Raw genomic sequence first — 19728 nt, 5'->3', positions numbered from 1 at the left:
ATATAAATCTTCCAGAATAAGTAGGTTTGTCAATAAATATTTGTCAAAAAAATGAAGTCCCATTTTTCAGATAAGAAAACTGAGCTTCCACCACTATTAAGAGCCAGGATTCAAACTTATAACTTTCTGACTAGAAGTTTCTTGCTTTTTTCCTAATATATCACAATCACTTCCCTTTACCTTTTTATAGTTTAACAATTTCCTTTCCTATTGCATCATTTTAAGTATCTAAGGAAAACTGTAAACTAAATAATATTTAAAAATTGACACAATCCATTGTTGGGTCATCTTGAAATTCTTAGTAAATTTTGTGCAAAGAGACCCACACTTTTGGTTGTCACTGAGTCCTACAAATTATAGAGATGATCCTTCATGATCTCACAAATACAAAATGACCCAGACTTCCTGGCCCTCTAGATTGGAATTATATTAGTGATGCTAGGATAAGCCATAGCATAGATTCTTACTTCTTTTTGGGCTAAGAGACTACATAGGCTAATATTTTAAGGAAATGAATAGTATAAACAATGAACAATGAATGACAGACAATGGAGACTCGGAAGGTGGGGGAGGAGGAGGGTGGATGATGAGAAAATACAATACCCTAAAGCAATCTACACATGTAACAAAATTGCACTTGTGCCCCATAAATTTATATAAATAAAAAGAAAATGAGCACTAAAATTCTCTTAAATTCATTCATCAGACCATACTTATTTAAGAGTTTACTATATGCTCAAAGAAGTGGTTCCCAAATTAATTGCGCACGTCATGGCACATGTGCACAAGCACAGAGATGGGAACACGCAAATCAAAGGGCTCCTGGGGGTCCATACATGAGCACGTTCAAACCTCAAGGCCAAGAATTCTGGGGCTTGGCTCCAGGCCTCTCCTGGCCATCCCTGATTTCTGAGGCACATTTATAATGTCTGGCATGTGGATTAGCAAACCCTTCAATAAATTCCAGAGACATTCCATGATTTTCAAAACAATTATGAATGTGTTGAAAATAACAAAAATTCTGAAATGTGACATTATAGCTAGGAACACCCATAGTGCCAGCCAAAAATAGGAATCCTACTATATAGACTCACAACGTACCCTCAGCTTGCAAAAGCCCAAATCCTATGTGGCATCAATAAAATGCATTTTGGAGATGCTGAGAAAGTGAAGACGCTACTTTGCAAAGCACCAGCTTTCACCAGCAATGTTACCTCTATTCAGTTTCACAGTAAGGACAAAATTTTGTAATGCCTGCAAATCATGCCCGTTAAACTCGTTTCACAGCAGCTAAAGAGTTGGTTTTCACGTATCTAAAGATATCAATTTCTCCCAACTAAACTGGGGTATCATTGACCTACTTGTGCTCTGGGAAGGCACGTATATTCTTGGAAGGGCAAGGGAATAAAGAGATGCCGGTGTAGAAGCAAAAATCACAAAATCACAAATTTGGATAAAAATTTGCATGCATGGTTTGGCACTGCTAAACATTGCAAATTGGAAAACAAAAACTCTCAAAGTACGTATGGTCTTTACAAATGACAGCTTGCTTATATTTCTTGATGAATTTATTTCTTGACAGAAGGTCAGTTAATTCTAAAGACCAGTGTTCTTATGGGTTTTCAGGGTGCATTAAATTTTTGTTCTTATTGAGAGTATGCTGCTTTTTCCAGGTTTCCTGAATTTAGGGAAGGAACAAAGCTGATTGTCAGCTTCAAGATACATCGTCTTGGTGGAAGCCAAATATTAGGAATTGATTCATTTTTATATGTGTTAGGCTGAAAGCTCATAACTATGTGAAGGAATCTTACAATGGTTCTTTTAAAAAGCTGATATTTTTGGAAGGTGAAGATTCACTCCCTAAATTTTCTAACTGTACAATTCACATACTAGTTTAAGGAAAAACAAAGATTAATGATAACGTATGGGGCTACTTGCTTGCACAGTGAATGGTCGTAGATTGGGGGTAATTGGTATTTATTCTCACCCTGTCCATGATAATACAGGTAGCTCCTTGCTGATGTCACTGTTTGGAGACAGGGAGGGACAATAACTGAAATTTCAAAGAAAACCCTGAAATGAAGAGGAAAAGATTATTAGAGAAAGAGCCCATATTAAAATGAAAGAGGAAGTATAGAGCACAGACTCCTGAAATGACTCTGCCAGGCAAAGCCATGAGGAACACTCTGGGCAAAGCCCCACCTTGATCACAATGACTTTGGCTTGTGGCACATTCAAGGACCCAGTGAATGCTCTATCTTGGCAAAGCAGTTTTGGCGCAGTAGTAACTAAGAAGGATAGTAGAGATTTAATGGTAAATACATTCTACAGCCTTTCTGTTAATATTAACATCCAGTGGGGAAACAGAACAGGAACCACTAATAATGAAAATGTACAGTAAATTTATGAAATGATTCCAGGGAAATCTTTAGAGGTCCTTAGAGAAAGTCACCAGTGTCAGCAGTAAAAGGCACCTCTATGCTATCAGTTCCTTTTATAAGAATGTTTGTCCTTGGCCCTGAGAAAACATTGGCTTACACGTGTATAACTTCTAGTAAATTAGGTTACAATTCTCTCCAGTGTTTGCTGGGACCAAAGCCTGTTTGGTCAGATACAATACATCAAAATTCCACGCCCCTATTTTACTCTATTGTTTGGAGGACCTTTCCAGGAAAGAACACTTCTTCCATGTTGAAACAACTCGTGTATAAATAGATGTCTTGAGCTTTTCAAAAGAACAAGGAGCCATAGGGAAGAAACAAAACAAACAAGTCAAATCAAAGATTGTTCTTTACACCTCCTAAAAGACTTCTTTGTAAAGAGATTCAACAATGACTTTAAAAAAAAAGTAGATGATAATGCTACTTATTTATTTTTGCATGAATAGTGTATGTACATATAGGAACATAATTCAACAATTAGGAAATGGAATACAGTGAGGAGTTTCTAGCCCTCCCTAACCCTTGGCCCAATGGGTATATGATATAATCAGTTTGTGATCATCATTCTAAAGCAGAGTTTCTCAACCTTAGCACTGTGAACATTTTGGGCTGGACAATTCTATGCTGCAGGGAGCTGTCCTGCATATCATATTAATAGAATGTTCAGTAGCATCCTGGCTTCTACCCATCAGATACTAGTATCAGTCCCTCCCTCTCTCCCCAGATACCACACCAAAAATGTTCCCCACACATTCGCAAATGTCCTTCAGGGAGACATTTAACAATGTATCTAAAGAAAACTCTGTAAGGGTACATAAAGAGTATTCTCACTGTTTGGGGGAACTGCACAGTCATTCATTAAGTGAGTTCTGAAAATGTATTTAGCTGGTAACTTATTGATGATTCTTTATATATGTTTGCATTATTTGCAGTTCCATGCAGGGTTGCAATAAAAAATTTTATACATAGGTCTTTTAAATATAAATATGTAAAATTTTAACTTTATTATAAACTCCTGGAAGAAAAACTGCTAGGTGAAAGGCTGTGTGTTTGTAATTCTGACAGGTATTTCCAAACAGTTTTCTTTAAAGAACATACAAATTTACTTTCTCAGCAACAATATATTCTTGCCAACAGAGTGTGATGTTAACATTTGGATTTTTGCCAATCTCATAGGTAAAAATTGGTAGCTCAGTGTTTTTTTTTAATTTTCATTCCCACATTAAGAGGTTAAGTAACTTTTCATTTGTTTAAGATCTTATATATCTTTTTATGAAATGTCTATTTGTATCTTTTACTCCTTTAGACTGATTTTTAGAAGCCATTTAACTATTATGCTCTGTGTCTATTACATGCATTACTATATTTTTTTATCCAGTTCATTGTATTTTGATTTGATTTGCTTATGGAACAGGATAACGAGTTCATAAAAAACATGGTGTATGAGTGTCATGTGTGTGGTGTGTGTGGTGTGTGATGTGTGGTGTATGAGTGTCATGTGTGTGGTGTGTGGTGTATGAGTGTCATATGTGTGGTGTGTGTGGTGTGTGGTGTCTGTGTGACGAGTGCGGTGTGTAGTGTGTGTGTGGTGTGTGATGTGTGACTGTGTGGCGAGTGCAGTGTGCGGGGTGTGTAGTGTGTGGTGTATGAGTGTCATGTGTGTGGTGTGTGGCATGTGACTGTGTGGTGAGTGCGGTGTGCGGGGTGTGTGACTGTGCGGTGTGTAGTGTGTGGTGTATGAGTGTCATGTGTGTGGTGCGTGGCGTGTGACTGTGTGGCGAGTGCAGTGTGTGTGGTGTGTGGTGTGTGTGATGTGTGGTGTATGAGTGTCATGTGTGTGGTGTGTGGTGAGTGTCATGTGTGCCGGGTGTGTGACTGTGTGGTGTATGAGTGTCATGTGTGCGGTGTGTGGTGCGTGGCGTCTGACTGCGTGGCGAGCGCGGTGTGCGGGGTGTGACGTCCGTCGCCCACAGGCGCAGCCCTGTCCCTGCCGAGCAGGCGCCGCGTCTCTGGGGCCGCAGAGCCGCGGCCCGCGGGAGCGAGGAGGAGCCGAGCAGCGGCGCGAGCTGGGACTTCGCATCTGACACGGGAGGACCCGGTCCGCGGGCGCGTGGTGGGGACACTGCGAGTCCCGGGACTTTTCCGGGGACTTGGTGTGGGGCGGTTGGAGCCGCGAGGCCCTGGAGCTCGGGCTGTCCTGGGACAGCAGGGCTGGTCCCGTGCTGAGGACGCGGGGCGCCCTGGCGGTGCGGCTCGGTCGCAGGGGGCACGTGGCCCTCGGCCGCCCGGGCGCTGGGACCCCGGCCCCGCCTCCCCGCGGCTCGGGCCGCAGCCGCCGCCCAGGTGCAGCCGCCGGGCGTCCCCGCGCGCCCCTCGCCCGCCCGCGACTTCCTGGTTTGCGGAAGGTGCCGCGGCGCCGGCGCAGGAACTGCGAGGCCGGCTGCGGGGGCTGCGGGGGCGGCGGAGAGGGGCCGGCCACGCCGCTGCTGTCGCGGAGGCTTTGGGGGGTGGGGGGCGGGCAGGCGCCGGGGGCGCAGCGGACGTGGGCCGCCACCACCGCCACCGCCACCGCCGCGGCCGTGAGGAGCCCCCTGCCCGGCGGCGCGACCCCGGCGCCCGGGGCAGCGGCTTCCAGGCCGGCTGGTCGGCGCTGCCCGGGCGCGGCGGTGGGAGCGCCGGTGTCGCCGCGTCGGGGGGGAGGGGCGGCCGCGGCGCCGCCCGCTGAGGGGACCGGCCCGTCCCGGGTGTGTCCGGCGGGACGGTCGCTGCCCTGTGAGGCTCCGGGAGGGAGGAGGGTTGAGGTGGAGCGGTCGCTATTTGAAGCGCTTTCTGAGCATCCAGGTCACCGTGTCTTTCTGACTTGCATTGACCAGTGTGTCGCGGCTGTTCCTTCTGCAGTTTCTTCTGGTTAACTTGGCCTCTGACGTTTGTGGACGAGGCGCCGGGTCTGCATGGTGCCCGCAAATGCCACGCGACTAGACGGCACTTTGTGTGTGCGCTACAGTATCCGTCAGTGGCTATGTTACTTCAGGAGATTGGGTAAAAAGCGGTTTAATGACGATGGTGATTTTGTTTCTAGGTGTCTCGGAGGCGTGAGCTGCGCATTTCCCTCCTGAAACTCCGGGGAGAATCCCCCTCCCCGCCGCCTCCCGCCGCCCGTGCCCCGTCAGCGTCGTGTGTTCCCGTCACTGGGAACGGCCTTTCGGATCTCACAGAAGCATGACTGAACCAATGTTTAACTTTTACCCCTAAGAGAGGTACTAAAGGGCATTAGGCAAATAGGAAAATTGTGTCATTTGGAACTGTTTTCATTGTTTGACAGCTGGTGGAAAGGGGGAGTAAGTCCACCCGGGAGGCTGCAGAAGGAATCAGAGTTGAGATTTTTTCCCACTGAAACCGGTTAATGGTGGGAGGGCTGAGGAAATGTGTATCTGTGAATTAATTTATATGGCTTGTCACTTTCTATGTTTCTAGATCATGTCTTGTAACAAAAATTTTCTAAAAATCAGTATTTATTTAGAAGTCAGAGCTGGCTTTATTTTCTTGAAGGAGGTACGTGTTAAAAACAGCCAATGTGTAATACAGAGACACTAAAGTCTTGTCAGCAGGAATAACTGAAAGATGGTAACACTTTGGACTTGTGGTATCAGACTAGGCCTATTTTTACCCTCTGATGGAAAGAGAGATAAAACAGAACTCTGTTTTGAAAAAAAAGTGTCTTGATAGATTTCAATTTACAATTTGAAATTTAACCAATGAATAGGTTAAATGTGTGGCAAGTTAGTAAAAACAGTAAGTTCTGACTGATGCAAATCAGCCTTACAGTTTGTAGCGGGAAAATTTAATCTGGGGGCTGATGTCCAGTTTCCCCAATGATAATTGGTATGAAAGAAGTCTTTTTTTGTTATCTTTCGAGTCTCTGAATAGTTTGCTACTTTAAACATGCCTAAGTACCGTAAATACATCTCAAGGAAAGTATACGCAAAGTATCCCATTCGTGGACCTTTACAAATGTCCTATGGTGATCTATTAATAGAACGTGGCAGGTGGAGCCAGGTATTCGTCATTTACACTCAGATTGCAAGTCCTTGGAAGAAAGGCTGAGAGCTTGTGTTAAGCTCCATTGGCAGGATCTAAAAACACTTAGGGACACACTGGCCTTCCAATTTTGGATGCAATAAGATAAAAGCGATGATTTGCATTTATACAGCACTTGATTTATAATGTAATTGCCCATATATTATTTGACTTGTAATACAATTATTCTGTGAAGTGGACAAGGCACTTTATTTTTTTTTTTAAGGTAAGAAAATAGTCTCAGAGGTTAAATGCTTTGCCCCAAGTCTCAGATCTCAGCTCCTAAATATCAGTAATCTTAAATTTCTAATCTGAGAAACATTTTCATTGTTATTTCTGCTATACTGTAGTCATATAGTTACATTTAATATGTAGAGGTAAGAACAAGATTAGTCTTAGAATTAAGAAAATACAAGCTTTATGGAGATGCTTATTTGTTATAGGAAATAAATATAACAAAGTTTTTTTTTTTTTTTTTTAGGGCCAATCCAGAAAGAACCTTTGACTTGGTATTGAAAGTGAAATGTCATGCCTCTGAAAATGAAGGTATGTGTGTTCTGTAAATTCTTCAAATAACTGATTGAGTCAGTCAAAGCAAGTGTTAACATTGTGGAGTACTGGAACATGATAGTATCAGAAAATAATAGTACTAAATGTGTATTCTGCATTGAGTGTCTCAGGTTTCTGGTAGTAACATAGATGCTAGGTCTTTGCCTTGGGGATATAGAAATCATGAATGTTATCTGTGCAGCTTGAATTTCAGGTGTGTGTTAAGCCCATATAACTTACAACTCAACTTTACCATGATTCATTGATAAAGTTACTGTTAGTTTTGGGAAAGGGTTTGTCTTTTCATTTTCTTTCATTTGTGTTTGAAAATTTAGCATCTTTTTAAAAACATTAAGGCAGATTCTCTGCCAGTATCAACGGAAGCTACACCAATTCCCTTCTAATGTTTCTGGAATGCAGAATGTAGACTGAGTAGCCCCTTGGGCTGGATTTACTTCAGTGGCATAGCACTTTCAGAGAGAGAGAAACAATGGCGTCACATTACTTGGAAGGGTTTCAGTTGTCAGTTCTGTATGATTTCCTGAAAATATGAGAGTATAGTACTTTAATATCATGATTGTTATAATTTCCCCCCACATTTGCTATATTGTACATGTGCATGTGTGTGTGTGGGCATGGGTAGCAGACAAGAATGAAGAATGTCTCCTTGCTTATTCTTCTAATATTTCTTTGCATGGTGCATCTTCATGGATATCTCCAGTGTAGGACCTTCCTTGTAGTGCACTCAGATCCTGGATAGCATGATGGTTAAGTGTGGGGTTTTGTGGAGACTAGTGGGCTATCCTAAAGCCTTGGTGGAAAGTTTACTGACACTCTTATCTCCAGAAACCAGCCAGCAATTATCTTCTCTTAAGCAGTTTAGAGCTGTACACCTTAAAATAGAGGAGCCCCACCCAGCTGTGGTGAAATGGGCACAGCTAATTTTAGGTAGGAAGTCACCCACATTTCTGGCTCCACCAGCCCTGCCTGCTGCACCTCTGGCCTATTTGAACTGCTGCTGTTGTCAGGTATGTCCACGGGCAGAGAGTGATCCTAAGTTGCAGGGAACATTCTCTGATTAAAGAAGTTATTTTGTGTTGTCCTACATGGAGTAAAGTTTGTCCATTTGCATTCTTTGCAGGCCCAATGAAGTCCTCTTTGCAGAATGGGTACTCAAATGGATATATTATTTTTTCAGTTCCAGTTTAAATCTATTCTGTAGTGTATTTGTTATGAATTAATCTTGAAAATAATCATAGCATTACCTAAGGTGTGTGGAATAATGCTCACCTGATGTTGTTGGTAAAATAGGCTAAATTCATTTGGAAAATGTGGATTTTCCATAACTTTAAATTCATGCTAAAGTGATCTTGAAAGATAGATCAGTCTGCCTTATATAACATTCAATCTATGCACGAGTAAGAGAGGTTGTTACCTTTTCATAAAGACTTGTGAGTGGTTTACTCCCTCCTTCCTCCCTTCACCGGTTCCTACTGTTCATGAACTAGTCATTCCAGTTTGTATCTTCTATTCCTGCCATGCTTTTATTACTGTCTTTCTGCTGTTACTGTTTAAATCACTAGTTTTTAGAAACATCTTCATGTGTATTTTAAGTTTATCCAGCTTAGTAAAATTTGAAATATAATAAATGATTAAAGTAAGCAATTTTGGTTTCTCTAGGTTGCGATTAATACATTCTATATGGCTAATTGGCACAAAATTCTAAAGATTTTTTTTAAAAGCTAAACTCACCCATGCAAAAACCAGTAACCTTTCTTCTTTTGAAGAAGGACTTAAGTAGTATGATAACTAATATTTTAGTGTCTAACAAGTTACAACTTTTTGTGCCCTAAAAGTAATGCTATCTGTAAAAGTAAAATTTTATGTTGAATTGAGTGTTTATGTAATGTTTTCTCAATTTTCTGTTTTATCGCTAAATCTTAAATGGATAAAGTGCAGAAATTATTTAAAAAGTTATTGGAATATTCCTATTTAACTGTCAGTACTTATTTTTTTTTTTTGTTTTTTGAGACAGGGTCTTGCTCTGTCGCCCAGGCTAAAGTGCAGTGGCATCATCATAGCTCACTGCAACCTCAAACTCCTGGGCTCAAGTGATCCTCGTGCCTCAGCCTCCTGAGTAGCTGGGACTACAGGTGCGTGCTACCACGCCCGGGTAATTTTTCTGTTTTTTGTAGAGATGAGGTCTCATGCATGCTCAGGCTCATCTCGAACTCCTGGCCTCAACCACTCTTCCTGTCTTGGCCTCCCAAAGTGCTAGATGTGAGCCACTATACCCGGCCCTTAGACTGTTATTTTCATCTGCATTCAAAGCTGGGTCACTAAGTGTGTCCAAGTTTAAGCCACAGGACAGGCAAGAGAAATACTTAAGGGAAGAAATTTCTTAGGCAAGGTAGGGGAAAATTTGATACGTTACTTTCCTTGCTAAGAACTTAGTCACACAGTGATACTACTTAGGTATAAGGGAGATTGGAAAATGTCATCTTTAACTTTATGACCAAGTGCTGAGGGAAAAGGGAAAAAACATTTAAGTAGATCAACGGTCATTTGGCCACTCATGCCTGTACTGAATCGGCATCTTGTATGATTTTAGGAGCTCACCCCAGTCCAAGCAGCTTGGACACGTTATTGGCCCAAACTTGTTTTTTGTTCTTCCTTTTGTTTTTCATCCTTCACCTCTGATGCAAACCCTTACTTATCTAATTTCTAAACTTAAGCTGCTGTACGTATCAATGGATTTAAAAAGAGACAGCAGGGAAGAATGGTGGGAATGGAGTTACTCTTTGTGCTAATTCTAGCTCAGCTGGCCAAAAATGGCCAGTTACATTTGTAGTAGAAAAGCACTTAAAACTGTGAACAAGCTTCATAAAAGTGTCACATATTAGCTAAAAATTAGTTCTTACAGGAAAAACCTTGACTGGCCTCCATCATGCCATAGCATTCTCTTTTGTAGCCTTCCATTATGTTTCTCCCATATTTTCTTCTTCCTTTTCTTCCCTTGTGCTTCATTTATTCTCAGAATGATTTATTTCTAACATTAAGCTTTCTTAAATTTTTAGAAGTTGGAAAGTTAATATATTTTATCATAAGCCAGATCAAATTTAAATTTTTAAAGGAAGCATTGAAATTCTTGATTTTTGGTTTGTTGGAGGAAGTGACTATACAGAAGTACTTTCAAATAAGAATGTTTTGTTATAAAGCATTCTTGTTTCCAAAGTTAAGTTACTCTATAAAATAATTAATTTTTCTATTAACTATGATAGTAGTCTAATGCTGATGGATGTATTAATATATAGTATATTTATGAGTATATATGCATACTTACTGATGGAAATTTGGAAAATAAAGACATGCATATACAAGAAAATATAAATCATGCCTAATCCCATATTCTAGAAATTACCATTGGTAAATGTTTCCTTCATGTCTTGAACGTACATACAATATTGATTTTTAAGAGTCATGGTTAATTGGTTGTCTCTTTTCCATCATTTTACTTAGGCATAATTCATGGACAGAAAAGATATTTAATGATAGGCATGATAGATCTATTTAATCTTAGGTTTTGTACCATTCTGTTAACTATTATACATATATAGATTTAACTAAATTTATTTTCTTATATTTTTCTGTTTTATCAAATGTTCCTTTTAATTTTGTTAAATTTTGTATACATTTTTTTTCTACAGAAGTAGGAATGAAATATTTAACATTTCCTGCCAGTCATTGCTTATGCATTTTGTTCCAAAGTCCTCAATTTAAATGGTGTTCTTTGCCAGGCTTAGATTTTCATGTGACTCTTTTTTTTTTTTTTTTGAGACAGAGTCTCACTTTGTTGCCCGGGCTAGAGTGAGTGCCGTGGCATCAGCCTAGCTCACAGCAACCTAAAACTCCTGGGCTCAAGCGATCCTACTGCCTCAGGCTCCCGAGTAGCTGGAACTACAGGCGTGTGCCAACATGCCCAGCTAATTTTTTCTATATATACTTTTTTTTTAGTTGTCCAGATAATTTATTTCTATTTCTAGTAGAGACGGGGGTCTTGCTCAGACTGGTCTCGAACTCCTGACCTTGAGCAATCCACCTGCCTCGGCCTCCCAGAGGGCTAGGATTACAGGTGTGAGCCACCGCGCCCGGCCAATTTTCATGTGACTCTTAAAAGAATAGCACATACTTCTCCAAATCAGACATCTGCTATGTATAAGCATTGATTTTTTTTTTCCTCATAAGAATAAATTTATTTCTTTTGTGAAGTTTGTTGGTCATGACCTATTGAAGTTGTCAGGCTAATCATCATTATGGGTTAAAAAAGGGCATGTTTATATTTCTCCTAAAATTTGGGGAATCAATTTATATTACTGTATGAACTATGTAACCCATGATTTATTCTTGAATTCTGAATACTATAGTCAGTGGTTGCACTCTTACCTCTCATGAATTCCTATCCATTGTAGCCTTTTGAACTATTCTGATTATTCTGCACAGTTTATTTTTTACATTATTCATGTTAAATATTATGGAAAATTTTGAAAAAAGGAAAAAGATTCTTTTTATACCAATAACATAAAAATATCTATTTTTGTGCATTTTGTTTCAGATTTCACTATGAGCTTATTTAATATGATTATAATCATATATAATAAGTTTTCACTTAATAATTTTCAGCATTAGTTGTTTCCATGGATGTGAATTATAAGGTTATATTTTAAAAACTGTAGTCCTCCCCACAATCATTGTAAATATTCATGAACTCACCCATAACTTAACATACTTAAGGGAATTGTTTTTCTACTGACATCATATGACCAAATTTAAATTTGTTTAATGTGTTTAACATTTTACAGGTTAAAAAAATTTACAAATAGTTTTTATAAGTATGATTTGTTTTATGTATGACTTTACTTCTGTTTTAAAGCTTTAATTGAATATCTGCTTTTGGTTTACTATTTGTCTTTTGTTCAATATTAAAAACTTGTAAAATATATAAATATTAAGGGATGTGAAAAGATATGACAGTTTTCTTTTGACTTCTGCATTTTGACCAGTTCCTTCAGCGATAAACACAATAGTAAACTTTCTAACGAGAAATATCTAATATAAAAACTGCAAATAAAAAATGGTCTATTGTAACATTTTTGAATGTATCCTTTAGTTAGATTTTTAAGTGCAGGAGATTAGAATGTCATAAATAAGCCTGTGTATTATTTTAAGAGAGCGTATAGAGGAAGGGGTTGTATGTTAGTAAAATACATTTACTGACCCATGTGTGAATTGGTGACCGAGATTGTTAAAGCATTGAGTTCTAAAGGTTTTTCTCTTATCTTTATGTGCAACAATGGAAAGTTTTACCGTGTGGTCACATAACATCTTCATCAGGTTCTCAACAGGATACCTTAGTTAATTTTCAGCTGAGTGCTTGACAAGATTTTCTCTGGCTAGCTGGTTGGGTGAGAGTCTAGACACCGAGAGGCCAGGCTTTCGTTTCCTCACAATCTCATCATTGTGCGTGTTGAGTAGGAGCAGCTTCCTCTGATGTAGGGCTCCAGGCACAAACAAGGAAGACAAAGACACAGCTTTTGTTCTCCAAGAGAGGAGCTAATCCCACTGCTGCACACTGTGAAAAACCTTTTATAAAGAGAGGAAAAAAAACTTTCCTGGAAGGTGAAGGGTTAACAGTTTAACCTCTGACCGCAAAATAAGCCAGTAAGAGGGGAAAAGTGTTGGGTAAGGTAGAAGAGCAGGAGAAACACTCATCGAGGTCTGTGTGTTGTGTTTATGAAAACAGGTCAAGCAGATGACTGTCAGCGATGGATACTTGAGTTCTGATAGTACACATGTATTTCCAACTGTGTCTTTTGACTTACAGTACTTAAGCATATATTTAAACTTCTTAATTTGGAAAGTATATGTTGCAGACCACACTATAAATGCAGGAAACAATAGATATGTAATGTTTGTCTTTTGCTCTTTTTCCCTAATTAAAAAGCTGCATTACGGACTTTTGTCAAGGTATGAATATTTATTTCATTATACGAGAATAAAATCTGGATCCTTTTTATTCATTTTTCCCCAGTTTCCTTATTTAATATGATTGTGTATCTCTGCAGAAATAGAAAAGTTGGGTAGAGCACGTCTCTGGTACATATTAAGACTCCTATTTGGTCTGTGGCATTTTGGTGCCTATTCTGTTAGTACATACAGGTCTTCAGGTGGTCAGTGTTGTTATGAAATAGTATACAAGTCCAGGTAGGAGATGGTTGTAGTTCTAGTGTAAAAAGAATTTGGAGATTTCTGTCTGATCTTATATTGATATTAATGTTATCAATACTGAGAATTTAGTTATAATCCATTTAGAACTGATGGAAGTTAAGGTGCTAATCCCTGTGTCACCTGCTGGCTTGGACCTATCGATCTGGACCAATTGCTTCTCCTTCTCCTGTCAATCAGATATCAGTCTTGAACAATAATTAAGGTTTTCTGCACTTGGGCTCTTTGCTTGGCTGTGTTAATGTATGTAACTTATTCCTGAGAGTAACCACGTGTAGATGTGGGTGAGCAGCTGCTTGTGTTGTATTGTTTGCGGCTGTTCTAAGGTGCAGGATGCTGTGGTGTCATCTTGTGATGACTCTCCTCTTGCTCTGACTCCCTTTGGTAGTATGAGGCGCTTGTTCCTGTGGTTGCCTCGTTTCACTTTTACTCTGAAAAACAGAAAAGGAGAAAGAGGGGGAGAAACAGAGGCTAGAGATTGTGCTGGCTATCCAGTGATAAAGAGGTAAGGGCGAAGAAAAAGGGTAGAAAGTAGAAGGTGGCAGTGAGCTGAAGGAAAGAGACAAGAGGTGAAACACGTGAAATGTACACGTTAGGTCGGAGTGGGCGGTGAGCTACTGTGCAGCGCTCTAAGTTTTCAGCTAATAAATAGTTGATGAAAATTTGATAAGGAATCATTCCTTAAGACAGAAGTACGCAAGGATGGTGTAAAACAAGTGACCAGACTTAGGAAGGTCCTGGGGGTGGAATGAGGTAGATTTATGTGAAGATAAAGAAAAAATAACAGCCAGTCATTTTGCCTCATGCATTATCTCCATTCACCATGGCCAAATGTCTGCATCTGTGTCTTACCATTTTCCCCCTTTTGCCTGACAGTACTGAATATGATGATAGTTAATGACGTAAGGCTTCCGAAGTGTCAGGCACTGTTCTAGGCAATGTGTGTATGTAGGCTCACATGGTATTCATGAAATGTTTAATTATTTTTCCCAACATAAAATTAGGTGATTTTTTTTTCATAAAAATTCTAGCTTTTCTTGAAAAATCACAGTGTCTGTCAACACTGGGCCCACTTTCCACGTGGCTGGAGCTGGATGATGCTGCCTTCTTGAGAAGGGGTCTGGGGTCTCTTTTTTACTGCATCCTTGTGTTGTTTCCTGCAGGCTCACTGCACTGATTTACACCACCTGCATCTATATGTGTGGGTACACCTGTGTGCTCTAAAGGCATTTCACCTTGAAATCTTTTTCTCCCTTGTACCTATAAAGAGGGAATATATTTATGTAACAAATAAATAATTATACCTTGACTTTTTCATAGGTTTTAAAGAAGATCTTAATTTTTTAAAAGCTTATGCGACATTTAAACATGATTTTATGCTGTTTTCTAAATTCTTTGTGTTATGCCTGTGCTTCTCCACATGGAGTCTGGGGGGCTGTGGGGATCCTCTGGAGTCCTTCGGGGGTTCTGTGAGGTCAGAACTATTTTCATGATAATCCTGATATGTTATTAGCCTTTTTTACTCCCATTTTCACAAGTAGGTGGTGGACTTTTCTATAGGCTTTGGGATGAAGTTATTGCTCCAATGACTGATGAAGTGTGTACTTGGGACAGTAAACATCATTTGCAGTAACTCACCTAAACAGTAGTTCTTTGATGACCTCAGTGATATCTAAGAGTAAAAATAATTCCTGAGACCAAAAAGTTTGAGAACTTGTGTTCAACGTTATGGAGGCTAACTAAAACACATCAGCAGCCAATGTCCAAGGACAATTCTGCATAATTACTATTTATTCTATGTAATTACTGTTTAATTGACCATTTATTTCTTGAAGCGTGGTGCTTTCTTAATTAGTGATGGCTTTACCCTGTTCATTTGCTTGTTATCTTTAGTGAAAACATATAAGGGTGGAACACTTGACTCTCTTTGATATCAACAAGTATTTGATTCATTATATTGCCTTTAAATCAGAATTGATCAGACTTATATTAAAGTAGGCTAGCTACTTAAAATAAGCACGTTGATATAAGTAAATTAATGTCATGAGATTTACTCTGAAAAAAGTGATATGATAGGGAAGAATTTTATATGCATTATATATTTCCATTGGCTGGAAGGAATGAAAAATAAATTCCATGAAAAAAATTGAAAAGACTGCTTTTATGAAGTATACAGAAAAAATAAAAAACATGATTTCTGCCTTCAGGATCTTTATTTAAGTGAGGAAATATAAAATAGTTAAGTAGAAGTGTAAGGCAGTATAACATATTTCAAAATAACTGGCTTAGATGATATGTATTGCCTGGAAGTGAGACCGTCCGTGAGGTTGCAGTGTTTTGGGAAGGCCTCACAGCAGTGGTCCAGAACAGAGCAAAGAATTTGGAGATACAGATAAAAGTGAACATAGTATTTGAGGAAGGGGGTACAGCATGTATTGAAGTATGAGTAAATCCTTGGAATTTGTCATTTTATGTACGTGAAAGACTGGATGCCTGGATTGAATAGAAAATTTATATTGGAATGTAGAGGGAAATAAATTTTAGGTAGGATGGAATTGGGTCAGAAGTGCCAAGTTTGCTACATTGACTGGTCTTAATATGTAGAGTTATTTATTGTGTTAAAATTTGAATATTCTACTTGAGGTATTAAATACCAACATAGATTGAGGAATTGGGTTTTCTCAGTGTAAGCAGTGAGAAGCCACTGAATATTTTTCTTTGAACAGGGGCATAATAACATTATTTTAGGCTGGGTGTGGGGTGGCTCATACCTATAATCTCAGCACCCTGGGAGGCCAAGGCAGGAGGATGGCTTGAGTCCAGGAGTTCAAGGCTCTAGTTAGCTATGATTGTGCCAGTGCACTTCAGCCTGGGCAACAGAGCGAGACCCTGTTTCTAAAAACCAAGACAAAGGACAACACTATTTTAAGGAATTAATTTAGTGGCAGTGGGATGAGAAGAGCTAAGTGTCAGCCAGACTAGTTAGTAAGAATTTAGAGTAGGGTTAGAATATGACAGAAGAGGAATGGATGAGAACTACATTTCAAAGGAAGAACTAACATGATTAGCAGCCGATTAGATGTAGAGGATGAAGAAGGTGTGTTAAGGCTGATTCTGAGATTTTCAGCTTTGGTGCCTGGGTTTCATTAGTAGAGTGAGAAGGGTATGATCAGTTTAGACACTAAGGGAATGGTGTAATGAAGTCATTGGAAAAATTTGGCTTAAGATACGAAATTTTGCTTTATGCTTATGAACATCTATAAAAAACACTAATGTTTTACATGTGGAATTATGTATTATGTTGTAGTTTTGAGTCTAGTTTGAAACACCTGAAGCTTGAAAAAAGGCTGAAATTTTTTTTTTTTTTTCCAGAAAGATTGAGGTAGTTGTTCCCAACCAGCGCTACACATTAGAATCACCTGGGGAGTTTTAAACAAAAATTAATTGCAGACATTTAGTATGGTATGGGATCGGGTAAAGAGGCCACCTTTTTCTTTTTTAAATGATGTTCCTTAGGCAATTTAATGAACAGAAAGGGTTGAGAACCACCACATTTATGTAGAGGAAATAATTTGTGAGATACGGGAAATAGAGTTTCAGTAACAGCTTTTGGGTTTGTTTTAAATTACATGTGGTGATGTTCCAGCTTTTCAACAAGAGAGAAAAGAGTTAAGTTCTCTTGTGAGAGATTTAGTTGGACATGGGGAAGAATTTTTATTTATTTTTTAAAAATTTTTATTGATTTGTGGGGTACGTGTGCAGATTTGTTACATGGACATATTGCATAGTGGTGAAGTCTGGGCTTTTTATGTCACCTTCACCCAGTGAGTGTATTTAGTACCCATTAGGTAATTTCTCATCTCCCACCCCTCTCCCACCTCCCACCTTCCACCCCCCTGCCCCTCCGAGTCTCCAGTGTCTGTTCTACTGGGAAGAACTTTTTAAGACTGGTCAAGTGAGGCCATGGGAGTAGAGAAGGGACAAAGGAATCTGTAACTGGTTGTGATCAATTAGTTGTAAATACCACTGCACTCAGACCATCCTACTGGGAAGAACTTTGAACCATTAGATTTATTGGACACTGCAGGAGGGAAACTTGGGAGGTTCGTGGTAGTGTGTGTGCGGAGTGTAAATGGATACACCCAGTTTGGTGTAATGTGAAGGAGCCGGACACGCAGGGAGAGGGAACAAGGCCTCTTGTGACCCCTCTAGCCTATAATCTCCAGTACATGGTTATTTTCATAGGTAAACTCACGTGACAAATAATCCGTGTGAAATTGTGTTTGCTCTTGCAGTCTGTGTATTATAGAAGTAGAATTCAGTCTAGTTGGCCTCAAAACCAGATCACTGTTTTCTATTCTCAATACCTAGCAAGGTCTTTCTAATATAATTCCCAATAACTTGATATTATGTGTTTTAAGAAAAATGAGTGAAAATTACTCTAGGAGTTAATAATTGGTAAGCATGTTCAGACTAACAGCTTTCTGTCCCTACAAGGAAATGATTCTTTTTGCCAATATCAGTGTTATATTTACCAATCATAATATTGACCTCAAAGGTTAATGGTATAAACTCATTATTAGTTAAGGAAGATGCTATCAGGGAAGATTTTAGAATTAAAAAAATGCTTAATTAGTAACAGTGAAATATTTGTTCACATCTCTACTTCTTTCATAGTATAGCAAGAGAGACCTGAAATATAATACCTGGGTTATGCTTGTTTTGCTTATCATTGTACTTTGTCATTAACAAGTTTCTTAATTTTATCATAGATATTTTAAAAGTGTTGCCCACAAGTCCGTAGGCATCACTAACTTGAGGGTGGAGATGACACATTGAAATTCAGACTCAGTTGTTGCAGCTTGATGACCTTTATCTGAGCGCCTTCTGGGTCTTAGTCCAGTTTGAGGTGTTCACTTTGGTTCCTATGTCCGTGGTCCCCCAGGGGCGTCTCACAGGTGGAGGAATCGCTTGTCTCCCTCAGCTGCTGTGCCTCATGCCTGTCCCTGCAGTCGTCTCCGTATGACTGACGCAGTCGTCTCTCCAGACCTTGCTTGGTGCTCCACCAGGATGATGCTGGTGACGCTGGCTGGTGCTGGCAGGGACGCGTGCCATCACCTTCGAGCACTGTTTGAAGTGCACCCTGTGTCACTGCTACTGCTCTTGTCACCTGGGCTGCCATTCGTGATGGTGTTGCCGGTCCTTTGTACTTTCAGCGCCACTTGATCCTTCACAGCCCGCACTGTGAGTCCAGTCCCTGCGGAGTAGGGAGGCAGCTTCTTATGGTCTGTGTTGAAGTTCTGCAGACCTAGAGCTCATTAGTCATTCTATGAAACACTTTCCACAGTGCCCGCTTGCTGACAAGGTCCCTGAGTTAGATCAGGTTCATAAACACCCGCTGTAATCCACTGGGAGAGTTTCCCTCTGACTCATAGGCCTCTATTGCTCTTGGGATGAATTCTGTCTCAGGAGGGTGGATCATCTTATAAATCTTATATTATTTGCTGTCTTCCCTGCTATTTCACCACAGATTGTCAATATATGTCTGAATTCTAGTCCTAGTATCTATAAGGTGAAAGTTCTTTTCCCAGGATGTTCATTTAAAATATTATTTGAATTATTCAGTAGCCTCATACCTGGGCTCATTATTTTGTCACTTTTCAGTTTATGCTCAACACAGAAGCCAGAGTGATCCTGTTGAAATATGTGAGACCATGTTACTTCTCTGCTCAAACTGTTCTGTGGCTTCCTTTCCCAGAGTTCAAGGCAAGTTCTTCTTTATGACTCTTAAGGTTCTTTATGTTCTCCTTGTTTCCTCTTATCTTTCTGGCTTCATCTAGTCTCCTTTTTTCATTTAATACTGTATTTTGTACATTTTTTTTCATATGAGCAAATGTAATTTTTTCAAGACTGTAATCTTTTTCAGGGCTGTATAGTATGTCATAGAATAATAATAATATAACCATTTTCATATTGATGGACATTTAAAGTTATTTCTAAAACTTTGTCAATTACAAACAGTGCTTCAATAAACATTGTTGTATATATTGGTCTGCATACATGAAATATATGATTTCTTGCATTTTACACTTTCCTTAGGGAGAATTATTCTTTTTTCCTGCTGTTACAATCTTTAGACACTCCTTTAGTGAGAATCTGTTCTTGGTGCATGTTTTAGTTTTTGTCTTTCTGAAAATATCTTTATTTTGCCTACATTTCTGTTTACACGGTTTTAAATGACAAGGATACTTTCTTAAAGGTTTTGAATATATTATTCCACTGTCTTCTGGCTTCCATTGCTGCTATTGAGAAGTCTGCTATCAGTGTAATAACGTGTCTATTTTTCTAGTTATCTCTTTTCTCTGTAGGATACTTTTAA

At 39.4% G+C, this 19728-nt stretch overlaps 1 long non-coding RNA gene across 7 annotated transcripts in view; it reads left to right on the top strand.

Annotated features, from left to right (window-relative positions):
* The first annotated feature begins 4419 nt into the window (after positions 1-4419).
* LOC123640229 overlaps positions 4420-19728 on the top strand; it is a 32934-nt gene continuing 17625 nt past the window's right edge. Inside the window, exons 1-3 of one of the 7 annotated variants that reach the window (XR_006735932.1) lie at positions 4420-4539; positions 5521-5698; positions 7000-7064. This is a non-coding gene — a long non-coding RNA (uncharacterized LOC123640229). Of the gene's footprint in view, positions 4555-4832; positions 4847-5105; positions 5699-6999; positions 7065-9102; positions 9143-19728 lie in introns of those variants that run through there. The other 6 variants (XR_006735933.1, XR_006735929.1, XR_006735931.1 and 3 more) reach the window with 6 other exon arrangements.

Source organism: Lemur catta, chromosome 6, assembly GCF_020740605.2.
Source record: "Lemur catta isolate mLemCat1 chromosome 6, mLemCat1.pri, whole genome shotgun sequence".
Taxonomy (NCBI): domain Eukaryota; kingdom Metazoa; phylum Chordata; class Mammalia; order Primates; family Lemuridae; genus Lemur; species Lemur catta.
This window is presented reverse-complemented; position numbering and strand designations above follow the sequence as displayed.